We start from the raw sequence: 12816 nt of genomic DNA on the forward strand, positions 1-12816 counted from the left end.
GTACTCATTGGAATTTAGGAGGATGCGGCGGGATCTTATTGAGACATATAAAATTATGAAGGGAATAGATAGGATAGATGAGGGCAGGTTGTTTCCACTGGTCGGGGAAAGCAGAACTAGGGGGCATAGCCTCAAAATAAGGGGAGGTAGATTTAGGACGGAGTGTAGGAGGAACTTCTTCACCGAAAGGGTTGTGAATCTCTGGAATTCCTTGCCCAGTGAAGCAGTTGAGGCTCCTTCTTTAAACGTTTTTAAGAACAAGATAGATGCCTTTCTAAAGAATAAAGGGATTCGGGGATATGGTGTACAGGCCGGAGAGTGGAGCTGAGTCCACAAAGATCAGCCATGATCTCATTGAATGGCGGAGCAGGCTCGAGGGGCCAGATGGCCTACTCCTGTTCCTAGTTCTTATGTTCTTATGTATATGCCCCGAACTGGGATGGTGCGGGATTTATGAAGCGGATGCTGGGACGTATCCCGGACCTGGAGGTAGGGAGCCTGGTAATGGGGGGGGGATTTCAATACTGTGCTGGATCCAGGGTTAGATCAGTCTAGATCCAGGACCGGAAGAAAGCCGGCAGCGGCCAAGGTGCCTAGGGGGTTTATGGAGCAAATGGGGGGAGTGGATCCGTGGAGATTTGCTAGGCCGTTGGCCAAAGAGTTTTCCTTTTTCTCCCATGTTCATAAGGTATACTCCCGGATAGATTTCTTTGTTTTGAGTAGGGCACTGATTTCGAGGGTGGCAGGAACGGAGTACTCGGCCATAGCCGTTTCAGACCATGCCCCGCACTGGGTGGATCTGGAACTAGGAGGAGAGGGAACAGCGCCCACTCTGGCGACTGGATGTGGGACTATTGGCGGATGAGGGAGTCTGTGGAAGGGTGCGGGGATGTATTGAACGGTACCTGGAGGCCAATGATGACGGTGAGGTCTGGGTGGGGGTAGTATGGGAAGCGCTGAAGGCGGTGGTTAGGGGAGAGTTGATCTCCATTAGGGCTTACAAGGAGAAAAAAGAGGGCAAAGAAAGGGAGAGATTAGTGGGGGAGATTTTGAGTGTGGATAAAAGATATGCGGAGGCCCCGGACGAAGGACTATATAGAGAGAGGCGAAGACTTCAGACGGAGTTTGACCTGCTGACCACAGGGAAGGCAGAGGCACAGTGGAGGAAGGCACAGGGGATGAGATACGAATATGGGGAAAAGGCGAGCCGGCTGCTGGCCCACCAGCTTCGTAAGAGGATAGCGGCGAGGGAAATAGGGGGAGTTAGGGATGAAACGGGAACTACGGTGCGGAGTGCAGGGAAGGTAAATGAGGTGTTTAAGACCTTTTGAGAGGCTATATAGGTCCCAACCCACGGAGGGAAAAGAGGGGATGCAACAGTTTTTGGACCAACTAAGGTTCCCGAAGGTGGAGGGGCAGGAGGTGGCAGGTCTGGGGGCGCCAATCGGGGTGGACGAGGTGACTAAAGGGCTCGGGAACATCCAGGCAGGGAAGGCCCCGGGACCAGACGGGTTCCCGGTGGAATTTTATAGGAAGTATGTGGACTTGTTGGCCCCGCTGCTGGCGAGAACCTTTAGCGAGGCCAGACTCTACCCCCGACAATGTCAGAGGCGACGATATCATTCATCCTGAAGCGAGATAAAGATCTGCTGCAATGCGGGTCATATAGGCCTATCTCGCTCCTGAATGTAGACGCCAAGTTGCTGGCAAAAGTGCTAGCGATGAGGATCGAGGATTGTGTCCCGGGGGTGGTGCATGAAGACCAGACAGCGTTTGTAAAGGGGAGACAATTGAATGTTAATGTGCGACGGCTGTTGGGGTTGATAATGATGCCCCCAGCGGAGGGGGAGGCAGAGATAGTGGCAGCGATGGATGCAGAGAAGGCATTTGATAGGGTAGAGTGGGAGTATTTATGGGAGGTGCTGAGGAGGTTTGGGTTCGGGGAGGGGATTGTCAGTTGGGTTAAACTCCTATATGGGACTCCAGTGGCAAATGTAGTCACAAATCGGCAGAGATCGGAGTACTTTCGGTTACATCGGGGAACAAGACAGGGGTGCCCTCTGTCCCCATTACTGTTCGCGCTGGCAATTGAACCACTGGCCATAGCGTTGAGAGACTCTAGGAAATGGAGGGGGGTGGTTAGAGTGTCACTCTACGCAGATGACCTACTGCTGTATGTGGCGGATCCGGTGGAGGGGATGACAGAGGTTATGCAGATATTGAGGGAGTTTGGAGACTTTTCGGGATATAGGCTTAATATGGGGAAGAGTGAGCTTTTCGTAGTACACCCCGGGGATCAGGGAAGAGGGATAGACGGCCTGCCGTTAAGGAGAGCGGAAAGGAGCTTCCGCTATTTGGGGATTCAGGTAGCCAGGAGCTGGGAAACTAAACACAAACTCAATCTGACACGGCTGGTGGAGCAGATGGAGGAGGATTTCAAGAGGTGGGATATGCTGCCGCTCTCACTGGCGGGCAGAGTGCAGGCGGTCAAGATGATGGTGCTCCCAAGGTTTCTTTTTGTGTTTCAATGTCTCCCCATTTTGATCACTAAGGCCCTTTTTAAGAAAATAGATAGGAGTGTTATGAGTTTCATGTGGGCAGGGAAGACCCCGAGGGTAAGGAGGGGGTTCCTGCAGCGCAGCAGGGACAGAGGGGGACTGGCGTTGCCGAATCTGGACGATTATTACTGGGCCGCCAATGTGGCGATGGTTCGCAAGTGGATGAGGGAGGGAGACGGGGAGGCATGGAAGAGGCTGGAGATGGCGTCCTGTAAAGGAACGAGCCTAAAGGCGCGGGTGACGGTGCCGCTACCGCTCTCCCCAAAAAGGTACACCACAAACCCAGTGGTGGCGGCAACCTTAATGATCTGGGAGCAATGGAGGCGACATAGGGGTGTGACGGGTGCCTCGGTGTGGTCCCCGATCAGGAACAACCATAGGTTTGTCCCAGGAAGGATGGACGGAGGGTTCCAGAGCTGGCATCGGGCAGGAATTAGGAGATTGGGAGATTTGTTTATTGACGGGACGTTTGCGAGCCTGGGAGCGCTGGAGGAAAAGTATGAGTTCCCCCTGGGGAATATCTTTAGATACATGCAAGTGAGGGCGTTCATGAGGCAACAGGTGAGGGAATTTCCGCTGCTCCCGACACAGGGGATCCAGGATAGAGTGATTTCGGGGGTATGGGTCGGGGAGGGCAAAGTGTCCGAAATATATCAGGAGATGAGATGAGGGGGAGGCGATGGTAGAGGAGCTGAAGGGAAAATGGGAAGAAGAGCTGGGGGAGGAGATTGAGGAGGGTCTGTGGGCTGATGCCCTAAGTAGGGTAAACTCCTCTTCCTCGTGTGCCAGGCTTAGCCTGATACAATTCAAGGTTCTACACAGAGCACGCATGATGGGAGCGAGGCTGAGCAGGTTCTTCGGGGTGGAGGACAGGTGCGGGAAGTGCTTGGGAAGCCCGGCGAACAACACACATATGTTTTGGTCGTGTCCGGCACTGGATGAGTACTGGAGAGAAGTGGGAAGAGTGATTTCAAAGGTGAAGATCCGGGTCAAGCCAGGTTGGGGGTTAGCTATATTTGGGGTAGCGGAGGAGCTGGGAGTGCAGGAGGCGAAAGAGGCCGATATTCTGGCCTTTGCGTCCCTGGTAGCCCGGCGAAGGATCTTACTTATGTGGAAGGAAGCGAAACCCCCCGGCGTGGAGGCCTGGATAAACGATATGGCGGAGTTCATAAAACTGGAATGGATGAAGTTTGCGTTGAGGATCGGTACAGGGGTTCTCCAGGCGGTGGCAACCGTTCCTTGACTATCTCGCGTAACGTTAAGGGAAAATAGATCGTCAGCAGCAGCAACCCGGGGGGGGGGGGGGGGGGGGGGGGCAACCTGGTTGGGGTGGAGGGGGGGGGGCACTATTTTTTGTTACTTTGTTAGGTCACTATTTTATTTAAATAATGTTACTTATTAGTTAATGTGTTATCTTTCATGTTGATTTGTAGGGTGGAAAAATTGTGTTTGAAAACTTTAATAAAATATCTTTAAAAAAAAAAAAAAAGTTTTTCCTCAAAAAATATGTTTTAACTTGCCAAAAGTGTTATGGAAATTTGTGACTCCTGATTTCAGCATGCATTTTTTCATGGTAAAATACAAATTGAACATCATTGTGATAGTTTGGCACGTTGCACTTTTTGATTTGGTTAGCACGGCAATTACCACCCATCAGACAACAGTGAGAAACTGAATAGGAAATCTGGGGCGAAATTCTCCGTAATCGGCGCGATGTCCGCCGACCGGCGCCAAAAACGGCACAAATCAGTCCGGCATCGCACCGCCCTAAAGGTGCGGAATCCTCCGCATCTTGACCGGCTGAGCCCTAACCTTGAGGGGCTAGGCCCGAGCCGGACTGATTTCCGCCCCGCCAGCTGGCGGGAAAGGCCTTTGGTGCCCCGCCAGCTGGCGCGGAAATGACATTGCCGGGCGGCGCATGCGCGGGAGCGTCAGCGGCCGCTCATGGCATCCCCGTGCATGTGCGGTGGAGGGAGTCTCTTCCGCCTCCGCCATGGTGGAGACCGTGGCGAAGGCGGAAGGAAGAGAGTGCCCACACGGCACAGGCCCGCCCGCGGATCGGTGGGCCCCAATCGCGGGCCAGGCCACCGTGGGGGCACCCCCCGGGGCCAGATCGCCCCGCCCCAGGACCGTGGAGCCCGCCCGCGCCGCCTTGTCCCGCCGGTAAGAGAAGTGGTTTAATCCACGCCGGCGGGACAGGCATTCTAGCAGCGGGACTTCAGCCCATCCGGGCTGGAGAATCGCTGGGGGTGGCCCGCCAAACGGCGCAGCGCGATTCCCGCCCCCGCTGAATCTCCGGTGCCGGAGAATTCGGCAACCGGCGGGGGCGGGATTCACGCTAGCCCCCGGCGATTCTCCGACCCGGCGGGGGGGTCGGAGAATCTCGCCCCAGATGTTGTACGTAACATATCTAACTCATTATGCAGTAACAATCAACACAGCAAATATAATTTTGAATTATACTGCCAAAGCAGAACATTAAAATTATTCATGGTCTAGCTAGACAGACTACAAGTAAATCCGGTCTATTGTTTACTCTATTACAGTTGCAAATTAAACCATAACTGTACTTCTCAAGAGCACAATGACAAAGTGGTAAAAGAGCAATTCAGCAGCAAATATTTCACACAAAGAGATGAAGAATTGAAGGAATCATTCAGTGAGTTGAACATGTGGCTCAGGCTGCAGCTTCAATGTTAGTGGGAGAGTTAGGGTGGACCAAATGGCTTTCCTTTTCCATCTCAAATTTGTATGTAAGCTTGACCTACAGTCATGAAAACTTTGTTAATTAATTAAATAAAACTGTGTATAGGAATAAAGCTATATAGTCTTAAGTAACTAGAATCTTAAGAATTAACCTTGTAAACCGAACTTTACATTGCAGCAAGGTGGAAAAATATAAAAATAGCACAGATAAAACGTGATAAGTAGCCAAATCATATCACAAGAATTTAGCCACGTGAAAAATGTACTCCATTTCATCGAAAAAGATCAAACGCAAGTAATCATGTCGTTGCTATGTATATTCAACATTTGAAAGTTTAAATTCAACATGAAACAATTCGTACTGTCCTATTAATATTAGAATGGTAATGGATGCCATAAATTATTTGAAAACAAACACGTAACTGAAGGCCACTAATGGAATTTAAACGATTAGCTCAGATGGTTAGAGCCTGATGCTAATAACGCCAAAGTCACATGTTTGATCCCTGCACTGCCAGCGTACCTGTTCCGAAAGAAAAGAGAACAGAAGTCCATATAACCTACAATTGTCTCACCAATGAGGGAGCTACTTAAAGCAACAAGAAGCGGAGTTAGGCAGACTGTGGGGCCCTGGATTCCATCCCCAATCTTGACAGAGTTGACTGATCTCAGCTGGTCAGGGTTGCAACAAGTGGCTTCAGTGTCTCAGGTTATGAAAGGAAATTAAATTAGGGTTCCTATGTCTCACTGCTGTCCAGCGCCGTTACACTGGATACCTACACGAAGACACTGTGCAAAGATGTGAACCGATACAACTATGATGTCCTTGCAGCAGAATAACAGAGGTGGAATTTTAGGGTTCACGTTATTTGGGATACCTATAGCAAGAACTGTGCCACAAATAATGGGCAAGGAAACGCAAAATTCACAAATGGGATAGAACGGAAGATTGTAAATACTAAATAACACAATGGGTAGAACATGAAAGGCTGGCCAGTAGTGCATTATAACAGTCATGTTGGTGACCTGCTCCTCTACGTCTTAAACCCCCTGGCCAGCATGGGAGAAATAATGGGGGGGGGGGGGGGGAGAAAGAGAAGAGAGAGATGGGAGAGAGGAGGGACTCGCTCCCATTCTCCCTGGCAGGGAGACTACAGAACATCAACATGAACATGCTGCCCACTTTCCTTTTCCTGTTCCGATCCCTCCTGATCTTCATCCTCAAGGCACTCTTTTCTAAAGTTGGCAAACTGATAATGACATTTGTGGGAGAAGGGGGTGGGGGAGGGATGAGGAAAAATGTGCTACAAAAGGAGGAGGAATATTCGGGGGGGGGGGGGGGGGGGGGGGGGGAAAGAAGAGAGAGACTTGTCCTCCTAAACCTCCTATTCTACGACTGGGCAACTACCACAGAAAGAGTTTGGGGGTGGGTAAAGGAGCCAGGAGTGGAATGGGTCAAAATGGAGAAAGATTCCTGACTGTGATGTCCATTGTGGCCCCCATCAGCAAGAACCACAAATTCATCCCAGGCGGCCATGGACACTTCCTTTAACAGGTGGAGACAGGACAAAGGGATACTGACAGTAGGGGATCTATAGGTGGACGCAGACTAGCGACCCTGGAGAACTTACGGACAAGCTCCAACACCCAAAAGGGTAGGAGCTACGATACATGCAAGTCAGAAACTTCCTCTGAAAGGAGGCGGCAACGTTCCCCCAGCTACCAGGACACTTCCTATTGGACAGACTCTGACCGCAGGCCAACTAGAGGACTGTAACTGCGCCGACATGTACGGATGGCTACTAGAGGAGGTACGTTTACCTCTTTACGAGACATGGAAAAAGTGGGAGCAAGAATTAGGCAGAGAGATGGGGGAGAACTCTGGATCGAAACAGTGCATAGGGCGAATTCCACCTCCTCATGCACGGGGCTGAGCCTAACGCAGCTAAAAGATGGTACACAGGGCACACCTAATCAGAAGATTAATGAACGGGTTCTTCCTGGAGATGGAGGACAAATGCAAACACTGCCAGGGATGCCCGGCCAACACACATGTTCTGGTCCTGTTCTAGACTTGTCGGGTACTGGACAGACTTCTGCGAGGCTATGTCCGAGGTTGTGGGGTAAGAGTGGAGCCATGCCCACTAGTGGATGTCTTCAGGGTATCAGAGCAGCCAAAGCTCTTTGGGGAGAGGGGCAGATGCCGCAGCCTTCGCCTCCCTTATTGTCCGCCAAAGATTCCTGCTAGGCTGGATTGGCAGCCCCCCGACACCGCAGACTGGCTGTCCGACTTGACAGAGTTTTTTTTAAATTGGAGAAAATAAAATACAGCGTTCCGGGTTCAGAGGAATGCTTCCACAACACGTGGAGGCTATTCACCAGCTTGTTCCAAGTCCTGTTCATGACCAGCAACCAATAAGCGGGGGAGAGGGGGGGGGGGGGGGGGGAAGAAAGAGAGAGAGAGAGAGATACGCCAGGGGAAACACAGGGAAGCAGAAACGGCGAACTGAAAGGCGATGGGCAAATAGGGAGGCAACTACAACGGCAGAAACAAAACATGTCCAGCCGACTCCTGGTGCATTTTATACCAGGAGGCAGCGAAGACGGGAACAAACCAACCACCGGGGGCTCGCAAACAGGGTGCCCCCATGCATGTACATAGATTTTGTATCGGGGAAACAGAACTAACTGTCTGCCCCACATGATTACGTTTCCTGATTACTTTTCCGTTGTACACACCAAATTTGTCGACCCAGTGTGTCCTTTTCTTTTCTTTCTTTTCATTTATTTAGCTGTATATAGATATTAACATAATTATACACATGTTACTGTAAATGATTAAACTGAAACCAATAAAAAAAGATTTTTTAAAAGAACGCCCATGTCAGGAGGTTACAAAGGCACAGGTAAGGGTTTTATCAGATGAGCTGACAGGTGGTTTGATTGAGGATGTAAGTGAGTAGTTTGAAGCTCATTGAGTCAAATTAGGAACAGTGTTTATGGCAGAATATTTAGGTTTGGCCAAAAAGACTGAATGCGCAGGTACCAATGCTGGGCATAGGGTGTGGGAAGTACACAAGGCTGGAGCCAGAAGACTTTGAGGGAAGGATCTGTAAGAGGTGACGGAAATAAGGACTGTAGAGCCCAGGATGGGATTTAAACATGAGAATTAGAATTTTAAACTGGAGGCATCATGAGGTTAGCAAGTGCAGGGGAATAGGCGAGTGGGAAACTGGTACAGGACAGGAGCAATCCTTAAATGAGCTGAAATTTAGATAATGGCATGTCAGTCAGGTGATTATTAGAATAGTAGATAATGGGGTCCAGCAGCAGATAGACTGAGGCGGAAGTGGACAATTTTACAAGGACAGAAGTGGACAGTCATTTTGTTGTGGTTGGAAGCACAGCTAGTGGTCAAATGGAACTTAGTAATGCAAACAATCTGGTTCAGTCTGACATTATGGACCATGATGGTGATGGAATTAGTGCAAGGAGATTGATTTGGGGCCAAAGATGTTAAGATTGTTTAATACAAGTTGGCAGCAGAGAAAGCAAAGGCTAGTTCACCATAAAATTGTCTGCCTTTAATTACAAGCTTTCCACAGAAATCCAGTTGGAGGAGCAGAAAGTAATTGGAAGTGGGATAATTTCTGCCATAAGGCCAGTTTAACTTGTGACAATGGTTTACCTTAAGTGTATTTTGGCATTACTCCTGCACTACAACCACACAGAATATTTCACATTGATTATTTAATAATACAAATAAGCTCATGATTACAGAAGCTTTGTTACATAACCATCCTAAGCTCTGAGTGAGAACTAGTGTCACCATCAGGGAACAACTTTTAAATCACTGTGGTCAGGCTGACCCACTTACACGGCTGGCTGTTCATAAAACAGTTTCTAAACTCTGATGCACACATGCCCATGCACAATGTGCACTTGCAAACACAAATAAAAACTTTTTTTTCCCCTCTGGAGGTACACACTGGATGTACACACTGGATGTATGCACAAGTCTATCTGTTGACATTGATAAAGCCAATTCGGAGACAGTTAGGGTTAAGCAAGCATTTATTCAACAAATGTAAATTTTTAAAATGTCGATGTCAAGGCAGAATTCTGGTTTGTGGACCTGCACTAAACTGGACATGTCAAAATATCCAAACTTAGCTTGAAACCAAACCAAATTCTCACAAGAGCATCATTTTATCAACCAGCAGTTCAACGTACTTGTACGTGGGGTTAATATATGTAACTATGCCTAGGGAGTGTGTCCTCAGCTACAAGAAGAGAATTTAGTGCACCGAGAGACAGATCCCTGTCTTGGGACGTGTGAAGCAGTGGAGCCGCAGTGTATCCAAAAAAATACATGACCAACCACGAAAAGTAAACACACCTGTAGCGTATTTCTCCTCCCACAAGAACAATACGTTAGCAACATTGACTTTCATGCTTGTGATAATCGAACAAAAAAACAGGCAATGAATAATAAAATGGATCTGTCTATATAAAACCTTCAGCTTTGAAACAAACATGAATAGGTAAAGGGCGGCACGGTGGCGCAGTGGTTAGCACTGCTGCCTCACGGCGCTGAGGACCCAGGTTCGATCCCGGTTCAGGGTCACTGTCCATGTGGAGTTTGCACATTCTCCCCGTGTCTGCATGGGTTTCACCCCCACAACACAAAGACGTGCAGGCTAGGTGGATTGGCCACGCTAAATTGCCCCTTAATTGGAAAAAAAAAGTATTGGGTACTGTAAATTAATTTATTTTTTTTAAAACATTAATAGGTAATCATTTATGAACAGCATGGAAATAAATGGATCAAGGACAGAAGGATACCAAAAAAATAAATATTGTAGATCAGCTTCCAACAATTTGGATTATAATCCTTTAAAATCAAACAAGAAGTTTTGGCCAGAATTGCAAGAATATATTTAAACAAGTTCAAGTTTCAACGTGAAGAACAATATCGATAAAATGTTCAGAAAATGTGTAACTGGAATGGATAAATTTGGTCTCTTCATAGTAAATGTTATGATCCGTTCTGTAAGCAGAGTTATGGATCATTATTAATATTGGATTTCATCCAATTGTAGCCATTTCCTAATTCATTTTGCAGTAACAGCAAATTAATGCCTGGACTATCCATAAAATTCCTAACCACAAACTTCAATCCCAAAGCAGGACATTGACTTTCTGGACAAAAATTAAAGTTGAATGGAATTTTTCCTGTCGGTCTTGCCTGAGTTACAGGGGAAAAAAACTTTGTCCTTCGAACTGAAGGATTCATTGCAATGGGAAGTGTGCAAAGAAGAAATTAGTTAATACAGAACCAGCATATACTTGCCAAGGTGTGAAAGTTTGAGTTATAAATGAAACAATCATGGTTGACAAAAGGGATGAGAGATAATAAAAATACCACGGAAAGTGCACAACAAAGTGCAAAGAACAAGGGAGTGGGAGAGGTGCAGAGAACATGAAGAGTCAAAAGGATAATGGTAAAAGCTGCAAGAAAAGTGATATGAAAGGAAAGATAAAGATGAACAAAGTTTTACAATAATAAAATGGAAGAAAATGAACAGGCAAGGACAGCACGGTAGCATAGTGGTTAGCACAATTGCTTCACAGCTCCAGGGTCCCAGGTTCGATTCCTGGCTTGGGTCACTGTCTGTGCGGAGTCTGAACGTTCTCCCCGTGTGTGCGTGGGTTTCCTCCGGGTGCTCCGGTTTCCTCCCACAGTCCAAAGATGTGCAGGTTAGGTGGATTGGCCATGCTAAATTGCCCTCAGTGTCCAAAATTGCCCTTAGTGCTCGGTGGGGCTACTGGGTTATGGGGATAGGGTGGAGGTGTGGGCTCTTTCCAAGAGCTGGTGCAGACTCGATGGGCCGAATGGCCTCCTTCTGCACTGTAACTTCTGTGTCAATGAGGTTCGTTGAAAAAAAAGGGACAAAAAGGAGCAATATTGCATTATGTCCACATCTTAACTCACACCAACTCCTGTTCGCCCATCACCCCTATCCTGACTGACCTAAACGGGCTCCTGTCCTGAATTTAAAATTCTCGTCCTTGTTTTCAAATCCTACCGTGGTCTTACCCCTCCCTATCTATTGCCCCACAACCCTCCAACATATCTGGTCTTGCCTATCTCAAGTTCTGGAATACCCTCGCTGCAGTTTTCCACTTCACTTTCCTCCTGTAAGACACTCGTTAAAACCCACCTCTTCAATCAAGCTTTTAGCCATCTGGCCAATTGTATGCCTAGGTGGCTCAGTGTCATGCGCTGTTTCATAATTTTCCTGTGAAACATCTTCACATTAAAAGGTGCTACGTAACACAAGTTGTTGCTGCAACAATCTTGTATTACTTTTCCTTGTTCTTTCTACCAAGATTATTGCTTCACACTTCTGTGCATTACATCTGCCACATATCTGCGTATTCCACCCGCCTAGGTCCTCTTGAAGTCTACACCATTCTCCTCATAGTTCGCAATACCTTAAAGTTGCGCGTCATCTGCAAATTTTGAAATTGTGCTTAAGTTTAGATAATTAGCATAACCGTGGCCCGAATATCAATCTCTGGGAAACACTTCTGCATACCTTCCTTCAGTCCCAAAAAAGCAACTATTCACCACTACTCTCCTGGCACTCATCTGACTTTATATCGGTGCTGCTACTTTTATTCCATGGGCTTCAACTTTTGTGGCAAGCTTATTTACGTGGCATTTTATTAAACAACTTTTGGAAGTCCAACGCGCCATTTCTCTCATGTTATCCTCAAACTCTTAGCATCGAATCAAACAACTCAATCAAGTTCAACACAATTTGCACACAAAAAATCAGTGCTAGCTTTCTTTACTTAAATTGCACTTGTCCAAGTGACTGATAATTTTGTCCTGGATTATTGTCTCTGAAAGTTTCCCCATCACTGAAGCGACTGTCCTATAGTTGGATTTATCCTTAAGACACTATTTGAACAAGGGTGTAACCTTTGCAATTCTTCAATCCTCTAGCACCATCACTGTTTCTGAAGTAGGATTGGAAGATTATCACAAGTGTCTCCACAATTTCCACCTAAACTTCTCTCAGCATGCCCTGATGAATCTAGTCTTGGTGGTTTATCAACTTTGAGTAAAGCTAGCATCTCCAATACATCCTTTGGTAGCCCATCCAGTATTCAACTACCTGCTCTTTCATGATGACTGTAGCAGAATCTTCTTCTTTAGTAAAGACACGTGCAAAGTAATCATTTAGTACCTCTGCCTCCATGGATAGATCCAAGCTTAGGTCCACAATCGCCCCGCCCTCTTACAATCATTTTACTATTTATATGCCAATAGAAGACTTTTGGATTCCTTTTAGGTTAGCTGCTCTTCTGATACTCGCTCTTTGCTTCTCAATTCTTTTTTCAGTCCCCCTCTGAACTTTCTATGTTCAGTCCAGTTCTGACTTGTATTATCTGTTGTATATCACCTTTCAGAGTGAGAGAGAGAGAGAGAGCAAGCAGTCCATAATTCGTTGGATGGAAATTATTCAAATCTATTACTAAG

General features: G+C 47.2%; 1 protein-coding gene across 1 annotated transcript in view; it reads right to left on the reverse strand.

The window, feature by feature from the left end:
• Nucleotides 1-12816, reverse strand: part of atp6v1c1a (ATPase H+ transporting V1 subunit C1a) — a 116419-nt gene that overhangs the window by 63400 nt on the left and 40203 nt on the right. The gene's annotated exons all lie outside the window — the stretch shown is intronic.

The sequence above is a fragment of the Scyliorhinus torazame genome, chromosome 11, assembly GCF_047496885.1.
Source record: "Scyliorhinus torazame isolate Kashiwa2021f chromosome 11, sScyTor2.1, whole genome shotgun sequence".
NCBI classification, from domain to species: domain Eukaryota; kingdom Metazoa; phylum Chordata; class Chondrichthyes; order Carcharhiniformes; family Scyliorhinidae; genus Scyliorhinus; species Scyliorhinus torazame.